The 21,852-nt window shown below is 44.6% G+C and overlaps 1 long non-coding RNA gene across 2 annotated transcripts in view; it reads left to right on the plus strand.

Annotated features, from left to right (window-relative positions):
* LOC132533420 (uncharacterized) overlaps window positions 1-21,852 on the plus strand; it is a 63,284-nt gene that overhangs the window by 15,630 nt on the left and 25,802 nt on the right. For both annotated transcript variants that reach the window (XR_009545292.1, XR_009545293.1), the window contains exons 3-4: window positions 80-275; window positions 656-750. This is a non-coding gene — a long non-coding RNA (uncharacterized LOC132533420). The remainder of the gene's footprint in view (window positions 1-79; window positions 276-655; window positions 751-21,852) is intronic.

The following is a 21,852-nucleotide window of genomic DNA, read 5'->3' on the forward strand; positions in this document are numbered from 1 at the left end:
ACATTTGAGCAGTTAGCTGAGGCATAAATGTGTTCAATAAGTACTCATGAATTCATGTTTGCATTTTAATTCATCAAAGGCATTCAACCGCCAGGGCTCCTAATTAGCATGAAGTAAGATCATTTTAGTGCCACAGAACACTGACTTTAGGCTATGCAGCGTTTTCAGAGTGGCTGCCCTGGGGACTCCCAGGAGAAGCCCGGGATTTGAATACTTGAAGACTGCAAAGGAGAAGGTTCTGCCCAGGAGGACCCAGCCAGCACTTGCCTGGAGAGGTTGGAATGGGGGGGGGGGGGGGAGGGCAGAGGTGGGCTGCAAAGGTGTATAGGGTGGGAGGCTGTACCCCTGTGTTTCATTCTGGGAAGGGAGGTAGAGCAGGTGGAGTAAAGGAATGCCATGAGGTGACATCCTGTGGACTCTGGGGACTGGGGAGGGACAGGGGGCTGGGATGTACCCCCCACACACACACACAGCTGATAGAGGCATCTCAACCCTGGTCACCATCCACCACATCTTCAGCCTGCCCTCCACACCCCACTTTGCACTCACAGCTCCAACTGTGCAGTCAACATCTCCTCTGGGGGGGCTGGGGGTGCCGCTAAGAGGCCCCTCAGGCTTCACATGTGCAGACAGAACTCTTTACATCCACTCCCAGGCACTCTGGACTTAATTTCCCACCAATCCTGGGTCTCAGAAACAGACAATCAAGCAATAAACAAACGGATATAATAAGACCATCAGGTCCAGTTGGTGAGCGTCTCTTTTGTTAATAAGTAAATAAAAAATTTAAATAAATGACACATTCCAGGTGTAGGTCTCAAGTCAGAATAATCAACTTCAACTCTAATTTATTCCTGTGAGAATTTTCTTTTAAAAATATTTTTCTCTGGGGGTCAGGCGTTAGCGCAGTGGGTCAAGTGCCGATGGACTGGCTTAAGGATCCCGGTTCTAGTTCGAATCCCCCCCCTCACAGGCAGTGAAGCAGGTCTGCAGGTGTCTATCTTTCTCTCCCCCTCTGTCTTCCCCTCTCTCCATTTCTCTCTGTACTATCCAACAACAATGACATCAATAACAACAACAATATTAATAACCACAACAACTATAAAACAACCAGGGCAACAAAAGGGGAAAAAAATGGCCTCCAGGAGCAGTGGATTCGTGGTGCAGGCACTGAACCCCAGCAATAACCCTGGAGGCAAAATACATATATACATATTTTTTTTTTCTCATTTTTTTTTTTCCCCAGAGCACTGCTCAGCTCTGGTTTATGGTGGTGCTGGGGCTTTGGACCTTTGGACCTTTGGACCTTTGGACCTGAGGCTTTGGACCTTTGGAGCCTCAGGCACGAGAGTCATTTTGCATAACCATTATGCTACCACCTCAGTTCTCCCCATCCCTCTGTGTGTGTATTGGGTGTGAGGGATTTGCACAACAAAGGTCTGGAACTTCTGCTGCTTGAAGGATACCAGCGAGTGGAATAAACAGACCCAGGGATGGGGGGAATGGAGGAAGTGGAGGAGAGAAGGTGGAGAGTCCCAGGGGAGCTAAGGAGACACTTCAGGGGAGGGTCTGAGTGCGGAAGCCAATGGCGACTGGGAGACTTTTGGGAGAAAGTGGAACGGCATTCCTCTCATTCCTCAAGAATGAATTTCCAAGGGTGGAATTCCAAAGATGGTAAAGAGAGGGCCCAAGGAGCTTTTGTTTATTTATCTATTTATTATTCCGCCTCAATCAGGGCCAGTGAGTGTACCCTGGAGCAGCCTCCAAAGTGGGCTTCAGCCTCAGACTGGGGTGCACACTGGAAGGCTGAACCTGGGGGGTGGGGTAGGCGTGGGCGAGAGAGAATGGATTTCAGTTCCCCGACATCTGCAGCTCCTCCTCCTTGTCCAGAGAGCTGAGCTGACTGTCCCATAGGCCTGTAGAAACTCAGTCTTGGGTGTGGCGGGAGACTGGGACTCCCTGAATATCCCCAGAGCTGGTCACAGTGTCCCTGAGAAGCAGACACTGGGGTGAGTGTTTCCAGAATGGGCTCCCACTCCTGAGGGGACATATGGTCTCTTAAGTGGATCAGCCAGAGTGCAGGCAGCTTCCTGCGATCATCCATGTTCGTTCATTCATTCATTCATTCATTCATTCATTCATTCATTCATTCATTCATTCATTCATTCATTCATTGGTAGTTTGTGCTCCACTCTACACATTAACCACACAAAGCTCTGCTCCCGGGGCCAGGCGGTGGCGCTCTTGATTAAGTGCGCACACTACAGTGCACAAGGACTGAGGTTCAAGCCCCTGGTCCCCACCTGCCGGGGGAAAGCTTCACGAGTGGTGAAGTAGGTCTCTCTGCCTCTCTCCCTCTCTATCTCTGTCTCTTTCTCCCCTTTCAATTTCTCTCTCCAGTGATTAAAAAAAAAAAAAAACTGCTCCTGTGGAGTTTCCCTAGAGAAAGTGACAAACAAATGAGCATGCAACAGTCAAACCTAGTAGTGTTAGGAGGAGGAACTGTTAAATGAGGCAAAGGAGGGGGCTGAGTAGTAGCATTCTCTGGCTTTGGTGTTAGCTCAGCTATTTAAAAATGGTGTCTGGGGAGTCAGGTGGTAGCACAGCGGGTTAAGCGCACGTGGTGCGAAGCGCAAGGGCCTGCATAATGATCCCAGTTCGAGCCCCCGGCTCCCCACCTGCAGGGGAGTCGCTTCACAGGCGGTGAAGCAGGTCTGCAGGTGTCTTTCTCTCCCCATCTCTGTTTTCCCCTCCTCCATTTCTCTCTGTCCTATCCAACAACGACATCAATAACAACAACAATAAAAACAAAAAGGGCAACAAAAGGAAAATAAATAAATAAATATTTAAAATGGTGTCTGAGATCCTGTGGTGAGTTACTTATTATTTCTGGGTCTCTCCCACGTGTACAGGAAGCATGCATATTCTTACAAGTTCCTCTTGACTACTCTGCCTTGTGCTCATTTGGTTATTTGTCCAGTCTTTAAAGGACCCAGAGGGGTATATAATGATTTCTTTTTTTTTTTTTTTTTTGCCTCCAGGGTTGTTGCTGGGGCTCAGTGCCGGCACTATGAATCCATTGCTTCTGGACGCCATTTTCCCCCCATTTTTGTTGCCCTTGTTGCTCTTGTTATTATTGTTTTGTTGTTATTGATGATATTGTTGTTGTTAGATAGGACAGAGAGAATTGGAGAGAGGAGGGGAAGACAGAGAGGAGGAGAGAAAGATAGACACCTGCAGACCTTGTGAAGCCATAAGACCTTGTGAAGCAACCCCCTGTAGGTGGGGAGCCTGGGGCTCAAGCCCGGTGCTTGAACCAGGATCCTTATGGCCATCTTTGCGCTTCACGAAGCCTTTTCCGCTTAACTCGCTGTGCTACCGCTCAACCCCCATAGGGTGATTTCTTTTCTCTTTTTTTCTTCTCTTCTCTTCTCTTCTCTTCTCTTCTCTTCTCTTCTCTTCTCTTCTCTTCTTTTCTCTTTATTTATTCAAAGGAAACACTGACAAAACCATAGGATAAGAGGGCTAAGACTTCACACAATTCCCATCACCAGAACTCCGTATCCCCTCCCCTCCCTTGATAGCTTTCCTATTCTTTATCCCTCTGGGAGTATGGACCCAAGGTCATTGTGTGATGCAGAAGGTGGAAGGTCTGGCTTCTGTCATTGCTTCCCTGCTGAACATGGGCATTGACAGGTCGATCCATATTCCCAGCCTGCCTCTCTCTTTCCCTAGTGGGGTGGGGTTCTGGAAAATTGGAGCTCCAGGACACATTGGTGGGGCTGTCTGTCCAGGGAAGTCTAGTTGGCATCATGCTAGCATCTGGAACCTGGTGGTTGAAAAGAGAGTTAACATATAAAGCCAAACAAATTGTTAACTAATCATGAACCTAAAGGCTGGAATAGTGCAGATGAAGAGTTACGGGAGGGGGAGGGGGTCTCCATTTTGTAGATAGCTAGTAGGCATATTTTAGTTATATTCCAAAGGGCCTGTGGCTATACTAGTTTTTTTTTTCTTTTTTTTTTTTTTCCTGAGCCTGAAATCTGATATGCAGGTGGATCCAAGTTATTGTCTGGGGAAATGATGTCATGGCTGGAAAAAAGACCAGAAATTTGGTTCTGGGAAGAGAGTAGCTCCCAAATATGGGAAAGGTGTATAAATATTGTTGACTGTAAACCCCATCGATTTGATGTGATCTGGGGCCCATATTCAGCTTAGGAGCCTATGTGACCTCTGCATCCCTGTAGATCTGAGTTCACATTCTGTGGTCATAAGTAGGAACGTTCCAAGCTGCCCCAATATCAGGACCCATCTTCCTCAGGTGTAGCATAGAGTATGTTGTCCAGCCTCCCTTCAGAGAATGGAACATTCTCTACTTATTTATCTAAGTTGAGGGCAAGGTCCTATGGGGGTCCACAAAGGGGTCTATTGTGTTGTTCCTGATAGAGATGACTGGTAAGAATGGAGAGAGGGATTTATTCAAGGTCTAGGCCCATCATGTCTGTTTGGGAATCTCAGGACTCCCCAACTAGGGCCCCAGTTGATGGGGTGGCCTGATAGTGACTAAAGAGTCATTGGTAAAGTAGGCCAGTCTCTTTCCCTTATTCAGCTTTTGCAGTCCTTGCTTTGATAAGGATAGCTTGGGAGTGAGTGAGGGAAGTATAATAGGAAATTGGTGAGGAGGGTATCCAAGTCTAAGTAGACGCTATTTCATTATCAACTTCATACTGACTCACTATAGACTGTTGTGTAGGGTGATTTCTTTTGTGCCCCAACAGGACTGCACTTTTTCTTCTCCTCCTCCTTCTTTCTTAAAGATTTACTTTATTTATTAATGAGAGAGAGAGAGAGAGAGAGAGAGAGTTAGTTTCAGAGCATCATTCTGGCAAATATGACACTAGGAATCAAACTCAGGACCTCATGTTGGCAAGTCTAGCACCCTATCCACTGCACTACCTCCCAGATCACTTTTTATGGTGGTTGGGGGGGGCTGAACCTCAGACTTTGGAGCCTCAGGCATGAGAGTCTCTTTGCATAACCCCTGCCCACTCACTCTTCTTAAAAAAAAAAAGACTGGTTGGGTTGGGAAGATAGCAAATGCAAAAAGCCTTTCATACCTGAGGCACTAAAAGTCCCAGGTTGAATCCCAGGCACCATGATAAACCAGAGCTGAGCAGTGCTCTGATCTCTCTTTCATTAAAATAAATAAATAAATAAATAAATAAATAAATAAATAAAATAAAAAAGATATATTAATGAGAGAGGAGAGAGAGAACCAGAGCACTACTCCGTCACATGCAATGCCAGGGATCAAACTTGGGACCTCGTGTTTGAAAGCTCAATGCTTTATCCTCTGGAGTTGCTAGGACTGCATTCCCTTCTCTCTCTCTCTCTTTCTCTTTCTCCTTCCTTCTTTCCTCCCTTCCTCTCTCTCTCCTCCTTCCTTCCTTCCTTCCTTCCTTCCTTCCTTCCTTCCTTTCTTTCTTTCTCTGTCTTTCTCTCTTGCTTCCTTCCTTTCTTCCTTTTCAGTAACCACCAGGGTGATCACTGGGACTCAGTGCCAGCACTACAGATCTACCAATCCTGGTGGCCATTTTTTTTTCTTTATTTCCATATTATTTGGATAGGACAGAGAGAAACTGAGAGGGGAGGGAGAAACAGAGAAGGGAATAAAAAGAGAGACTCCTGCAGACCTGTTTCACAGCTCCTGAAGCATCCCTCCTGCTGATAGGGAGCAAGGGCTCAAACCAAGGACCTTGCTCCTGGGTAAGGGGTGCACTCAACCAGATACACTACTGCCCAGTCCCTGGACTGTACTTTTTAATGCTCTTCAGACTAACAAATGTGCTGTCCAAAGCAGAGGCATATTAAAACCCCAAGAATTTTAGCACAGAAATTCCATTTCTGGGACTTGATCCTAAAAAAATAATCATGTGGGAGTTGGACAGTAGCGCAGCGGGTTAAGCGCATGTGGCGCAAAACACAAGGACTGGTCTAAGGATCCCTGTTCGAGCCCCCGGCTCCCCACCTGCAGGGGAGTCGCTTCACAGGAGATGAAGCAGTTCTACAGATGTCTATCTTTCTCTCCCCCTCTCTGTCTTCCCCTCCTCTCTCCATGTCTCTCTGTCCTATTCAACAATGACAACATCAATAACAACAACAGTCATAACTACAACAATAAAACAAGGGCAATAAAAGGGAATAAATAAATAAAATAAAATATTTAAAAAATCATGTGTGCATTTCAGAAATATTGACTGTCAAGCTGTTTATAAAAATTGAAAGGAAACCTAAATGTCCTATACCATGTTTGTGGGATATTGATAGGTGATACACCTTTACAGTGAAATACTAAACAACCACGAAAATAACATCATTAAATAGTATTTAATGACCAGGGGGTATATTCCCTATGTGTAAGGCAATATATAGTATGATCAAATTTTTAAAGGATCCAGTTATAGATTTGAGAAAAACAATGTAAGAAAAGGAGAGAGAAATAGAACATTGCTCAGCTGTGGTCTAAGCTGGTGCTGGGGATTGAACCTGTGATCTCCTAGGCTCCAGGCATAGAAAAAACTCTAGATAGGCTGAGCTATCTCCCAGACCACATAAAAGTTTTTTAAGTCTATTCATGCTGGGTTTGTGTGTGTAAACCACCACAAGGACATACTTCAAAATATTGAATTTCCAGGGCTAGGCAGTGGTGCACCTGGTAGAACACATACATTACAGTGCACATAGACCCAGGTTCAAGTCCCTGGCCCCCAACTGCAGGGGGGGAAACTTCATGAGTGGTTAAAAAAAAATTTCTATATATCCTTCTTCTCTTTCTCCTCCTTCTTCCCTATGTTCTCTCCCTTTCTCTCAATTTTTCGGTCTCTATCCAAAATAAACAAACATTTTTTAAAAAAAATATCAGCTTTCCAAGTAGTGATTAGGCAAGATTTTGATTTTGTTTTTGTTAATCTGTTATCATTGTGCTTTATTTGCTATGAGGAAAAAGGTTGCTAGCCTAAACAATATAATCTGTGTTTGTGGAATTTAGTTTAAGATTCAGACTCCTCCTCCTTTCTTCCACTCTTTCTTTCTCTCTCTCTCCTCAGACTCAGCAAGAACCCCTTATATTTATGAAGCTTTCTGAGGGCCTGGCTTTTCTTTCTCTCCAGCTCTCACTTGTTCTGGCTCTCTCTCTGCCAAGTTTCTGTTTTGGTGGAAACTCTTACTGTTTCCATTGTCTGGCTGACAGTGTTTGAATTTATTACCTTAAAATGTGCAGCCTCTGTGCTATTCTGACAAGGCTCGCACCCTCTGGGTTTTCTTCACCTCTTCTTTGTTTTAGGAGCCAGGAATGAAAAGACTTGAAAGGGAGGACAGTTTGTCAGCTTCCATTCTTCCTACACCTGAAAGGCACCCTTTCTATAGGAAGAAGTGGAAGTCAGAGTGACCCTGGACTGACCTGACTTCCCACTGGGGGGGTGGGGGTTCTGAAAGTGTTTGTGACGCAGTGGGGGTGTGTGTGAATTAATGAGGACAATAAACAAGAGGTACCAGGACAGGTGCCTATGAGGACTCAGTGCTGGGTGACATGCAAGATGGCTAGGAAGAAGGGCAAGTCTGGGCAGGTGACCCCAGGCAACTCTCAGAATGGTGACAGTGGAACTAAGACTCTAGTGCTGGGAGCCGAGCAGTAGCGCTGCAGGTTAAGCGCATGTGGTGCAAAGTGTATGGACCGGCATGAGGATCCTGGTTTGAGCCCCCGGCTCCCTACCTGCAAGGGAGTCGATTCACAGATGGTAAAGCAGGTCTATAGGTGTCTCTCTTTCTCTCTTCCTCTCTGTCTTCCCCTCCCCTCTCCATTTTTCTCTTTCCTATCCAACAACAATGACAGCAACAACAACAACAACAACAATAAACAAGGGCAACAAAAGGGAAAATAAATAAGTGGTGAAGCATTGCTACAGGTGTCTCTCTATCTCTCTCCCTCTCTACCTCCCCCTTTTCTCTTGATTTCTGGCTGTCTCTGTCTAATCAATAAATAAAGATAAGAAGAAAGATAGAATTTAGAATTTTCTTTTTTTCTTTTTCCTTTCTCTCTCTTTTTTTTTTTGAATAAAGACAGAAATTAAAAGGGTAGGGTGAGATAGAGAAGGAGAAAGAGATAGAGAAAGAAATAGAGATAGAGAGAGGAGCCAGTTGGTGGTGTACCTGGTTAAGTGCACACATTACAGTGTGAGAGGATCTGAGTTCAAGCCCCTGGTCTCCACATGCAGAGGGAAAGCTTCATGAGTAGTGAAGCAGGGCTGCAGATCTCTCTCTCTCTCTCTCTCTCTCTCTCTCTTTCTTTACCATAACACTGCTCAGCTCTGGCTTATGGTGGTGTGAGGGTTTGAACCTCAGACTTTGGAGCCTCAGGCATGAGAGTCTGTTTGCATAACCATTATGCTATCTACCCCTGCCACCTGTCTCTCTCTCTCTATCTTCCACTTCCCTCTTAGTTTCTATCTATCTATCTATCTATCTATCTATCTATCTATCTATCTATCTCTACCTGTATCTCCCCCTTCCCTCTTAGTTTCTGTCTCTCTCCAGAAATAAATAGTTAATATCAAAAAAAGAAATGTTGTAACTTAGCTCATGTCAGTTTAAGAGAGAGAGTGAGTGAGCACTGCAACACTGCTTCCCCACTTATAAAGCTTCCCCCCTGTAGGTGAAAACTAAGGTCTTGAACTCAGGTCCTTGCACACTATGTGTGCATTCAACCAGGTGCAGTACCACCCAGCCCCAAGATGGAATTCTCATTTGGAATGGATTTTGGTTTTTCTCCATATATATAAGGTTAGCAGCTTCTCTGTCCAGCCTACCAGGCCTCTCCCATCCACTGTGTTCCTCGCAGTCTCAAATTCTGTCTTCAGTGTTCTCAAACCTAAGGCTACCCAACATGGCCCTTTCATTGTTCTTTGTTTGTCATGAGCTGCCCAGAGAAAGCTTCGTTCACTGAATCTATGATCTTCTGCAGTCGGATTGTCATGTCAGCAGTACAGAGCAGGGAGAAAGCAGATCTTTTGGAAGAAAGGGTGGAATGTGTTGGAAAAAGCTTCAAATTGGGTTTCATAACAATTAAGTCCTAGCCAGGGTATTTCAATGTCTACATCTGAATCAGGTCTGCTGGATTTCGCTTTCTTTAGCTCTAGGATTCATGAAAGGGAGTTATAAACATTTAACCTGCTTTTGGCACAGCATGGGGGCAGGATTTGGTGAGCCAGTGGACATCAGGAGCTTGAAAAATGGTGAGACCTTGTGGAGGCCTGTAGCCTGTGGCTGCTGTTTCTCCACTGTCTTAGTAAATTGTAAGTGCTACTTAATGACTTCAGATGTGCTCTGCAAAATTTGTCTACTGAGGCTGTAGGGGAAGGGTCCTTCTTACAAGGCACCAGTGTCCTGGACAGAAGTTGAGTCTGGGGAGTCGGGCGGTAGTATAGCGGGTTAAGTGCACATGGCACAAAGCACAAGGACCGACATAAGGATCCTGGTTTGAGTCCCCGGCTCCCCACCTGCAGGGGAGTCACTTCACATGAGGTGAAGCAGGTCTGCAGGTGTCTATCTTTCTCTCTCCCTCTCTGTCTTCCCCTCCTCTCTCCATTTCTCTCTGTCCTACCCAACAACAATGACAACAGTAATAACTACAATAAGGACAACAAAAGGGAAGAAATAAATAAATAAAAATTTTTAAAGTTGAGTCTGGGGTTTAGGCAGAACTTGGTTTACAATTTCTCACTGCCATTTAGCACTTGTAAGTTATCAAGCCTCTCTATGTTCTACATCACCCACGTTCATCAGAATTTATTCATTTGGCTGGGAAGGTGACTCAGTGATTGAGCACATGCTCCATGTGCCCGAGGCCCTGGCTTCAACCCTGCTGCCACATAAAATGGCAGAGCAGTGCTCTGATCTCTTCTGTTCATTCAATAGGGTAGAAATAAAAAACTGAATATTCACAACCCCACCAATGTGTCCTGGAGCTCCGCTTCCCCAGACTCCTTCCCCACTAGGGAGAGAGAGAAAGACAGGCTGGGAGTATGGATCGATCAATGCCCATGTTCAGCGGGGAAGCAATTACAGAAGCCAGACCTTCCACCTTCTGCACCCCACAATGACCTTGGGTCAATACTCCCAGAGGGATAAAGAATAGGAATGCAATTGGGAGGGGATGGGATATGAAGTTCTGGTGATGGGAATTGTGTGGCATTGTACCCCTCTTATCCTATGGTTTAGTCAATATTTCATTTTTATAAATAAAAATTTTTAAAAATCAGTATTCAATTACAACAATAAAACAACAAGGGCAACAAAAGTGAATAAATAAATATTTTTTTAAAAATTCAATATTCAGTTTTTGCCCCCTCCTAATGCATGGAAGACTCACTCCACTTGCAGTTGGGTGGGGCTGTGGGACTGGTTCTGACCCATTAAATGACAGAGGAAGTTCACTTCCAGCCTGAATTATCCTCTGTATTTCTGTCTTTCCTGGTCATGACAATCATGGAGGAGTACTTGTGTTGACAGGCTGAGCTAGAAGAGCAAAGCAGCCGGGAATGCCAAGTCTCTACAGCGAAAGCTGCTGTGTGAGTGGGAAATACCTTTTAATTGTGTGAAAGTACTGAGAGTCTTTGGACTGTTTGTTATTGCGATGCAACCTAGCCTGTGCTGACTAATACACAACCTGTGTCTCAGTGTCCCCTCCTAGGGAGATTAATACCTATTTCACATAGTTGTGATAAAGATTCAATGTAAGGTTGTGGTTTGTCAGAGAAATAGCTTGGGTAGGAAGTCTGCTGTGTACACAACCCAGGTTCCAGCCCCAGCACCACATTTAAGGTGCTGTGGTAATAGAGGAAACATCAGTGCTGTAGTATCTCTCCCCACTCTGTCTCTTTCTCTGAAAAAAAATTGGCCTGGAGCAGTGAAATTGTGCATGCATGAGGCCTGGGTAACACACACACACATACATACACACACACACACACACACACACACACACACACACACGATGTGTCAATGTTGGCTCATGGAAGGAACTCACTAAATGTTTCTTTTTTTTAAACAGCTTCTTTAAAAAAATTTTAAATCTATTTATTTTTAATAGAGACAGAAATTGTGAAGGGGAATTGAAAAGGGGGAAATAGAGTGGGAGAGAGACAGAGACAGACCTGCTTCAATACTTGTGAAGCTTTCAGGGCTGCAGGTGGGAACCAGGGTCTTGAACTGGATCCTTACACACTGTAATGTGTGCACTTAACCAGGTGCACCACCGCCTGGCCCCCTTCTTTCTTCTTTCTTTGTTTTCTGATCATCATTGGATCTTCACAGAGTCAGGTCAACTTTTTCAGATAGAAAGACAGAGACAGGGAGTTGGGTGGTAGCACAGTGGGTTAAGCATACATGGCGCAAAACGCAAGGACCAGTGTTGCTGGGCTAGCTTCACAGGCGGGAGACAGACGACCAGGGACTCATGGCTGAGCTGGGAATGCAGTTCAATCTTTATTGACGAGCGGGGATGCAGTTCAACAATCTAATCTCTTCTAATCTCTCTTCATTAGAAAGCTCTGTCTTTTATATCTCCGGAGGCAGAAGTGTCAGGAAGAGAAAGTATGTAGGATTGGAGGGGGAGAAGGAAAATAGCGTGTGAACCAGAGGGGATTAAACCAATGAAAACAGTGATTATGTAAATAGACTACAATGTCAAGCAATGCAACAGAAGGGGTCTTAGAAGCAGAATTTAGAGGAATACCAACATTTCCCCCTTTCTTTTTAACTAATGGCCATAGAATCAGAAGTGTGGGGTGAACAGAAACCTATATTGTACAGGCATTTTCAAAAGAACTGGCACAAGACATGGAGGAACAAGTAAGAGAGCAGCAAGAACCAGTGTGATGCCAAGGGGAGGCCTGAAGGGCCGTTTCCTGCCTCAAAGGACAGTGCCTAGCAGGCAAAAGGCTATTTCTTGCCTCTGGGGGTATCTCATGCTCAAAGGGCATTTCCTGCCTCTGTGGGCATCTCTTGCCTGTGGGGGCGTTTCATGCCACGTTGGGCACCATATGCCAGTCCCTGTTCGGGCGCCAAATGCTGGGAGAGCCTGAGGGTGCTTCTTCCCGAGCAAGTGCTCTCTGGGTTGGAGAGAACTCAACTGGAGCCAACATAGGCTGCTGCGTGGGAGAGGGATCAGGAACTCGTGCCAAGCTAGCGTGCAGGAGATAGACTCTGGAACTCTCAGAGCTGGAAGGCAATCCCAAATGTGTTAAAACAGAAGAGCAGCTGTATATATACTCACCAAGTAGGGTGGAAACAGGATGTGACGTAGAGAGGGTGGAGTGAAAAGAGACTGGTGGAAATCAGGGTGACTATGAGAGGGGGCGGAGCAAAAAGACATAGTGAACCAGTGGGGATTAAACCAATGACCTGCAGGCAGGGCGGTTCCTAGGTAACTCGTTATGTAAATAGACCTCAGGGATAAGCAGGGGGAAGCTGGCATACTGCCCAACATGAGACTACTAGACCTGACTAGCACCCCCAATACTAACTGCCACTGTTCGTAACAGAACTCCCTGCTTAGATTGGCTTTCTAATGACCCTGTCTGGGTGGAACAGTGGCCTTTGCCTAGGGAGAAACTAGACATTTTGAAAGATCTTGTCCAAGAGCAGTTGTCTGTGGGACACATTCGTCATACCCGGAGACCATGGAATACTCCTGTCTTTGTGATTAAAAAGCGCTTGGGAAAATGGTGCCTCCTCCAAGTTCTTTGTGCAGTTGATAAAACCATGCAGGTTTGGGGCTCCCCCCAAAGGGGTTTGCCTCTTGCTTCTGTGATTCTCACAGGAATTCCAATCATAGCTATTGATATACAGGATTGTTTTTTCTCTATTCCCTTGCACCCACAAGATTGTAAAGGGTTTGCCTTCTCTGTTCCTTCTATTAATAATGCCAGCCCTGCCGATAGATATGAATGGGTGGTACTGCCCCAGGGCATGGCCAATAGTCCTACAATTTGTCAAGAGGCTGTTAAATCTGCCCTTTTCACGTATATTCATAAGGGCCTTAAGGTTTTTCATTATATGGATGACATGTTAATATGGGGAGAATTAGATACAGATCTCTCCGCCCTACATGATTTTCTTATCCCTGCCTTAAAGAAAAGTGGCCTTAATGTAGCTTGTGAGAAGATACAGTTAATTACTCCAATATCTTTCTTAGGCTCAGAGATTTCCCTAATGCAGATTCATCCTTTAAAACCTTGTGTTACTTTTCCTTCTAATCTCACTCTTGCTTCTTTACAAAGTTTTCTTGGAAATTTAAATTGGCTTAGGCAGTATCTTTATCTCCCTACTAGATGCCTGCAACTTCTGTTTGATCTGTTAAAAGGAAATAAATAGCCCTCCTCAAAGCGTATGTTAACCCCAGAAGCCTCCATGCCACTGGAAAGAGTTAACCAGGCTCTCCAGGACATGCACCTCGTTCGGTTCTCCCCCATCCTCTCTGGTAAATCCTCTTATCTTTAACTCCACCACTACGGTAGTGGGGGCACTGTGGCAGAAGCATGGCATTCTTGAATGGCTTCATACGCCAGTAGGAGGAGTTCCAAGACTTCTTACGGAGATTGATGCCTTAATATTTATGGTTTGCCAAGGAATAAACAGATCATTACAGGTCTTAGGAAGGGAACCAGATTCAATCATTCTTCCCTTTTCTCTCACAGATACAGAGTGGCTCATATGCCACCATTCTCATTTTGCTGTAAGTTTAATGGGTTTTCCAGGACAATTAGATAATCATTTTCCTTCTAATAATTTGATAGCTTCTTTACCTCTTTTGCCTCTACTAGTACCTAAACTTTTCTCTCGAGATCCCATCCCCTCTGCTCCTACAGTGTTCACTGATGGTGGAAAAAAGGGAGCTGCTGCCCTTATATATTATCCAGACCAGCAATACCCCAAACCTCTCTTTACTGAGCTCCCTGATAATTCCCTTCAGTACAAAGAACTTTATGCTGTTTTCCTTGCATTAAAAGCCGTACCAGAATCTTTCAACCTTTTCCTGACATTGTGTATACTGTTAACTTACTTCCATGGCTTGCTTGATCTTATGTGAGAATTGATGACAACCCACTTTCTCTTCTCTTAATTCAAATTGCCTCTATGCTCTGTTCTCGAACCCAACCACTGTATGTTCGGCACCTTCAATCCTACAGCCCTCTTCCTGGTCCCCTGTCCGAAGGGAATGCTGCAGCCGACTGCCTCGCCTCCACAGGAATTCTCCTAGCCTCTGTCTCTAATCCTGCTGACTTTCCTTCCCTAACCCATGTTAATCTTAAAGGACTTTGAGCTCAATTTCCTGATATTCCTCTGGCACAGTTGAAACACATTCTTGCTACGTGCTCCTCCTGTGCAGGTCTAATCAAAACACCTGCTATTCAGACTCTTGGGGTTAACCCCCAAGGCTTAAAAGCCAATGCTCTTTGGAAAATTGGTGTCACCCACATACCCAACTTTGGCAAACAAAAATATGTGTTTGTCTCAATTGATACCTTCTCTAAGTTTATGTGGGCTACAGCTCAGACAGGAGAAAGCTCAGAAAAGTTTATAAGCCATATGCTCTCTTGTTTTGCTGTAATGGGCATACCTCTTCAAATTAAAACTGACAATGGGAATGCTTTTACCAGCAAACAATTTAAAGATTTTTGTTCCCTTTGGAACATTACTCATACCACAGGCATTCCCTATAATCCACAGGGACAAGGCATTGTCGAGAGGGCCCATCAAACTCTTAAGGCTCAATTAAATAAAGAAAAAGGGGAAATGTACCCCTCCAATATCCTACTAGCAAAAGCCTTAACGACATTAAGTCTTTTTAATATTTACAAAAACTCGGACCAACCTCCTATTATTCTTCATTGGCAAACACCATCCACCCTCCCAGCTATTAAAGTCAAATGGAAAGACCCACTCGATAAAATTTGGAAAGGGCCTGACCCCCTATTGACCATGGGGAGGGGTTTCACTTGCATTTTTCCACAGAATTACTCCAAACCTATCTGGGTTCCTGCCTGCCATGTCCAGCAATACCCACTTGATGGCGCTGATATCCCTGAGGAACAAGGAACACTACAAGAGGACTGGTTGCAGGATGCACCCCAGGATCCATAATATGACATGGCAGAATCTGAAAAAACTGATTCACAGAGCTCTCCCCCCACCATGAGTGTCTTATGCTATGACTAGCCAGTTGTATTTTATGAGTGAGGGAGTTGAAAAAAAAAATTAAGTGAGTTGAGTGACCAAAATTTTTTGTATGACCCATTTTTGCTCAGAGTACTCTGGAACTTAATTGACTTTATATAAATTTGCTGGACGCAGCCATGGTTTCTGGAGATGTCCAGAAACAGTCCAAAAAGTGTTTTTTTTTCTCTTTTTGATTTCTTTTTATGTCTTGGTATAAATATGAAACGTTTAGTCTTAAACTGTGTGAGTAAAGGTGGTTCAAGTATGACAGTACAGATCTAAATTTGCGTTTGAAATGATATGTCTTAGTTAAAAAAGTTTTTCTCCTCCTGTGTGTTATAAACTTCATGTTTTATGTGTGTGTTTCAAGTTTGGTAAACATTAACTTAATGGTTAAAAGTGTAACTTTGAAGCTACATTCTTACTAGGAAAGATAAAATTAATTTGCTAAAGTAACTGAGTATTTAAGGTAAAAGTCTAAATATTCAATGTGACAATTCATCATCTCCAAAGCTAAAATACAAATTCTCTATACAGGACATTTTTGGAGGGGCCCCCAAAATGCCCTGTAAACTAATCTTATGGAAATTAATCCACAAAAAATCTGGCATCAATCTAACATTGTAAATGTTCAAAAAAAAAAAAAAACAACAACACATTGTCACTAATATGTGAGTTTGTTTAAAAGTCCAATGTAAAAAATAGTTAAAAATCAATATATATTTTACCTAAATTTGGTCTGAAAATTCTGCTGTTCAGAGACTGCTGCATGAGGTCACATAAGATGACCTTTAAAATTATAAGATACCTAAACCAGTTATAATCATCGAGTTATCAATTATAGTAAAATTCTAATTTGTTACAAGTTTTTTCTTCATAAGTAATTGACTACAGCTATGTCGAGCCTTCACATGATGAAGCATCTGCTCATATGGAATCCCCAGAGATCCATCTTGGACCCCTGTCTTCTGACATTGCCCACAACTACAGATACCCCCCACTCCCCAAAACCCATGATGTGACCTGACACGATCTGGAGAACCTGACTCACGGACTCCAAAGGACAAGACTTTCCTACCGCCTTTCTCTCACCCATCACTGTTTGCTCTTCCTGCTTCTGCTTCACCTGTCACGTTTTGGCGGTTCCAGCTCACTCTCCACAGAGAAGAAAAGTTCCAGTGGCTGTCCTCTTCCATCGAGATAGATGTGTGGCATTTCTTCCCTGTTCGTTGACATTGGACTGATGCTTCTATCAGACTTTCTGGTACACCTTTGGACACTCCCTTTACACTGCTGGACTTCTCAAGGACTGACTGTAGCAGTCCATGGACCTTTCTTCCAGCTGTCTTGGGACTTTGCAATGCCAGATCACCCCTCTCGTCCCTTGGGCTTATCAGGCCCCCACTCCTCCACCCATCAGGCAGCCCAACTCTCCGCCTACCAGACCTCTCTTCAGTCTCACTCTGTCCCTTGCTACTCTTACTTATCTCTCTCTGTCTTGTGCTAGTTCTTTTTGAAGCCGCTTACATGCTATCATTCAGGTTTCTTCCCAACAGGTTTCTGTTTACCCCTGCACTGCTATTCCCCTGACAGAGATGGAGCCTTTTACAGACATTGACCCATTTATATATGGCCATTAAGTAAGAGGGAGATGTTGGGAAATTGTGAGGATGTGGTTGAGCTTGGAAGGGTTTGAGCCTGAGGGTTATGTTAATCCTGTTAGTCTCTCTCTCTCTACCGAGAGGTTGAGTAAGGAGGGACAGTAGAACCCCAAGTATGTGCCTCCTCCTATCAGTCTCCCTGCTTCATAAAGTGCCTCGCACTTCTGATACTATGGCCATTAGTTAAAAAGAAAGGGGTAGATGTTGGGAAGTATGCCAGCTTCCCCCCTGCTTATTCCTGCGGTCTATTTACATAACCAGTTACCTAGGAACCGCCCTGCCTGCAGGGCATTTGTTTAATCCCCACTGGTTCACGATGTCTTTTTGCTCCGCCCCCTCTCATAGTTACATCCTGATTTCCACCAGTCTCTTTTCACTTCACCCTCTCTATGTCACATCCTGTTTCCACCCTACTTGGCGAGTATATATACAATTGCTCTTCTGTTTTAACATACTTGGGATTACATTCTGGCTCCCAGAGTTCCAGAGTCTATCTCCTGGGATGCTAGCTCGGCACAAGTTCCTGATCCCTCTCCCATGTAGCAGCCTATGTTGGCTCCAGTTGAGTTCTCTCCAACCCAGAGAGCACTTGCTCAGGAAGAAGCACCCTCAGGCTATCCCGGCACAGCGCAAGGATCCTGGATTGAGCCCTGGCTCCCCACCTGCAGGGGAGTCACTTTGCAAGTGGTGAAGCAGGTCTGCAGGTGTCTTATCTTTCTCTCCCCCCTCTATCTTCCCCTCCTCTCTCCATTTCTCTCTGTCCTAGCCAACAACAACGACATCAACAACAACAATAACAACTATAATAATAAAACAACAAGGGCAACGAAAGGGAATAAATAAATAAATATTAAAAAAAAAAAAAAGAAAGAGACAAAGATTCCACAGCACCAAAGCTTCCTTCCATGCTATGGGTTGTGCTTATCACAAAGCAAGCTTATAGAGCCCAGTGGTGCGGCACCTAGCAGACAGCAGATGATACAATTCTCAGGGACCTAGGTTCAAGCCTCCAGTCCCCACCTGCGGGGTGGGGGTCACGAGTGTTAAGCAGTGTTAAAATGTCTTTCTCTTCCTCTCCACCCTCCTTTTCATTTTCTTTCTGTCTCTATAAATAAACTAAAGCAAGCACTCTATCCAAGTGAGCTATCTTACTGGGCATTAACGTTCTCATCTCACCCTCCTCTAGAAGGTGATCCTTCTAGGCAAAGACAGACAAAGCCTCTGACCAAACTTTCCCATGGCCCTGTGAGGCACAGCGATGAAGTCAGCATTCCTTGTGGAAGCAGGTACACAGCCCTGACTAAGCGGCAGGGATTATGAGTCCTGTCTTACTACCCTTCCAGTTCTTCCTCTGTGAAGCCTAGGGCAGTAATTTGGGGGCTGTTGAGAGATGTACTGAGAGCCCCTGACATCAGCCTTCCATTTGCAACAAGCCGCGGCAACTCCGCTTTCTCCACACCACAACCACCCACTGGCCTCCACCCACTGGGGGGTGTGTTTGGGGGGGGGATGCCTGCCTCATCTACTGTGAGTTATCCTCTCTGTGCCAAACAGCAGAATGGAACACAGGAAAGCCCAGTATTTGGTTGGGCCTCTGAAACTGAACTGTAGTCCTTACCCTGACTTGAATAAGAACAAAATGCTAAAAACAAAGAAGTGAAAAATGAGCACTGGGTGGTGGGACACTGGGTCCATGTGACCATGTACAAGGACCCACGTTTATGCCCCCAGTTTCCCACCTGTAGGCGGGAAGTTTCACAGAGGTGAAACAGTGCTGCAGGCCCTTCTTTCTCTCCCCCTATCCCCAATTTCTCTCTGTCTCTCTAAAAAAGCATCTTTAAAAAATTGCCATCAGGGTTATTGCTGGGGTTCAGTGCCAGCACTACAAATCAACTATTCCTGGTGGCCATTTTTTCCTTTTTTTTCTTCAAATTTTTATTAGATAGGACAGAGAAGAATTGAGAAAAGATGGGGAGATAGAGAGAGGAAGAGAAAAATAGACACCTGCAGACCTGCTTCACCACTCCTGAAGTGGGCCCCCCTGCCAGTGGGGTGAAGAGTAGGGACTTGAACCTGGGTCCTTGCACTTGATGTGTGCTTAACCAGGCATGCCACTGTCTGCTCCCTCTATCTTTCTATATTTATTTATTCCCTTTTTTTTTGCCCTTGTTGTTTTATTGTTGTAGTTATTATTGTTGTTGTTACTGATGTCGTTGTTGGATAGGACAGAGAGAAATGGAGAGAGGAGGGGAAGACAGAGAGAAAGACAGACACCTGCAGACCTGCTTCACCACCTGTGAAGTGATTCCCCTACAGGTGGGGAGCTGGGGACTTGAACCGGGATCCTTCCATGGTCTTTGTGCTTTGCGCCACATGTGCTTAACCCACTGGGCCACAGCCCGAGTTCCTTTTTTTTTTTTTTTTAAGACTTTCTTTTTTTATATATATATTTATTTTATTTATTTATTCCCTTTTGTTGCCCTTGTTGTTTTATTGTTGTAGTTATTATTGTTGTTGTCGTTGTTGGATAGGACAGAGAGAAATGGAGAGAGGGAGGGGAAGACGGAGAGGAGGAGAGAAAGACAGACACCTGCAGACCTGCTTCACCGCCTGTGAAGCGACTCCCCTGCAGGTGGGGAGCCGGGGTTCGAACCGGGATCCTTATGCTGGTCCTTGTGCTTTGCGCCACCTGCGCTTAGCCCGCTGCACTACAGCCCGACTCCCCCTATTTTTATTTATTTATTTATTTTTAAATAAAAGGCAGGACACTGAGCTCTGAGTCCTCCTTTTAAAGGAAAGCTTGAAGAAATAGTGGTGGTGCTAGTAGCAAGATATGAACCTGACAGTTCATGAAGCATAGCCCCTTATGGAAAATTGTTTTTCCCTGGTAAATGATGCTGGGTTTGTCTGAGATATTGTTCCACAGAAAGATTATTTCTGCAGCCAGACAGATGCTTTTATCAGCATCAGGAAAGTCATTTCTTGAATCCCATAATGAGGGAGAACAGAGGTTAAAGAGCCATAGACATTATGTAGCCTACAAGGTGGCACAGTGGATAAGGCCTTGAACTCTCAAGCATGAGGTCCTGAGTTCAATCCAAGACATTACCTGTCCCAGACTGGTACTCAGTTCAATGTCTCTCTCATTAATAAATACATTTAAATAAAAAAATTTAGTGATAGGACAGGGGTAGATAGTATAATGGTTATGCAAAGAAACAAAGAGACTCTCATGCCTGAGGCTCCAAAGTCCCAATTTCGGTCCCCTGCACCACCATAAGCCAGAGCTGAGTGGTGTTTCGGTTAAAAAAAAAAAAAAAGAAAGACGGGCGGTGGCACAGCGGGTGAAGCACACGTGGCTCACGTGGCAAAGCGCAAGGACCGGCATAAGGATCCTGGTTCCAGCCGCCAGCTCCCTACCTGCAGGGGAGTCTATCTTTCTCTCCCCCTCTCTGTCCTATCCAACAACAACGACATCGATAATAACTACAACAATAAAACAACAAAAATTTAAAAATTAATAAAAAAGAAAATTTTAGTGATAAATATTAAGAAAAAAAAAAGAAAGAACACTTATGAGCCCTTTATAAAAGAACCCTTGGGAGTCGGGCGGTAGTGCATCGGGTTAAGCGCACGTGGCCCCAAGTGCAAGGACCGGTGTAAGGATCCCGGTTCGAGCCCCCAGCTCCCCACCTGTAGGAGAGTCGCTTCACAAGCGGTGAAGCAGGTCTGCAGGTGTCTGTCTTTCTCTCCCCCTCTGTCTTCCCCTCCTCTTTCCATTTCTCTCTGTCCTATCTGACAATGACGACATCAATAACAACAACAACAATAACCACAATAATAAGACAAGGGAAACAAAAGGAAATTAATAATAATAATAATAATAATAAAAGAGAAACCTTATAGAATCTCATGAAATAGTTGAGACAGACCAGTTAAAATTAAATTACTTTCTAAATAGTTCTGAACATTCAACAATAGGGCTTCTTCTTCTAGTGTTTGTCCTTCTTCCGTAGCCAGTTAATGGCTTTGAAAGTGACTGGGATCCATGTGGATTCAGTCGGCTAGGAAGGATCGTCAGTTTCCCAATTAATGGGTACTCACGGGATGCACCACGGGAAGGTCGATCCAATGCATCCCAACAATAGGGCTGAGGAGATAACATAATGTTCTGAAAAAGACTTTCATCCCTGAGGCTCTGAGGTCCCAAGTTCAATCCCCAGCATCACCATAAGCCAGAGCTGAGCAGTGCTGTGGTTTCAGTATTTCTCTCTCTCAATGATAGTAATAAATAAAATATTTTAAAAATAATGTCCCAGGGGCCAGGTGGTAGCACTGTAGATTAAGTGCATATGGTGCAAAGTGCAAGGACCAGCATAAGGATCCCGGTTTAAACCCCAGGCTTCACACCTACAGAGGGGTCGATTCACAAGCAGTGAAGCAGGTCTGTAGGTATCTATCTTTCTCCCCCCCACTCTGTCTTCCCTTTCTCTCTCAATTCCTCCCTGTCCTATTCAACAACAATGACAACAATAGCAACAACAATGATAAACACAGGGAGATGGGCTGTAGCGCAGCGGGTTAAGCGCAGGTGGCGCAAAGCACAAGAACCGGCATAAGGATCCCGGTTCAAACCCCGGCTCCCCACCTGCAGGGGAGTCACTTCACAGGCGGTGAAGCAGGTCTGCAGGTGTCTATCTTTCTCTCCTCCTCTCTGTTTTCCCCTCCTCTTTCCATTTCTCTCTGTCCTATCCAACAACAACAACAATAATAACTACAACAATAAAACAACAAGGGCAACCAAAGGGAATAAATAAATAAAATAAATATTTTTAAAAAAAGATAAACAACAAGGGTAACAAAAGGGAAAAAATGGCCTCCATGAGCAGTGAATTTATAGTGCAGGCATGGAACC

Source organism: Erinaceus europaeus, chromosome 16 (assembly GCF_950295315.1).
Source record: "Erinaceus europaeus chromosome 16, mEriEur2.1, whole genome shotgun sequence".
NCBI lineage: Eukaryota > Metazoa > Chordata > Mammalia > Eulipotyphla > Erinaceidae > Erinaceus > Erinaceus europaeus.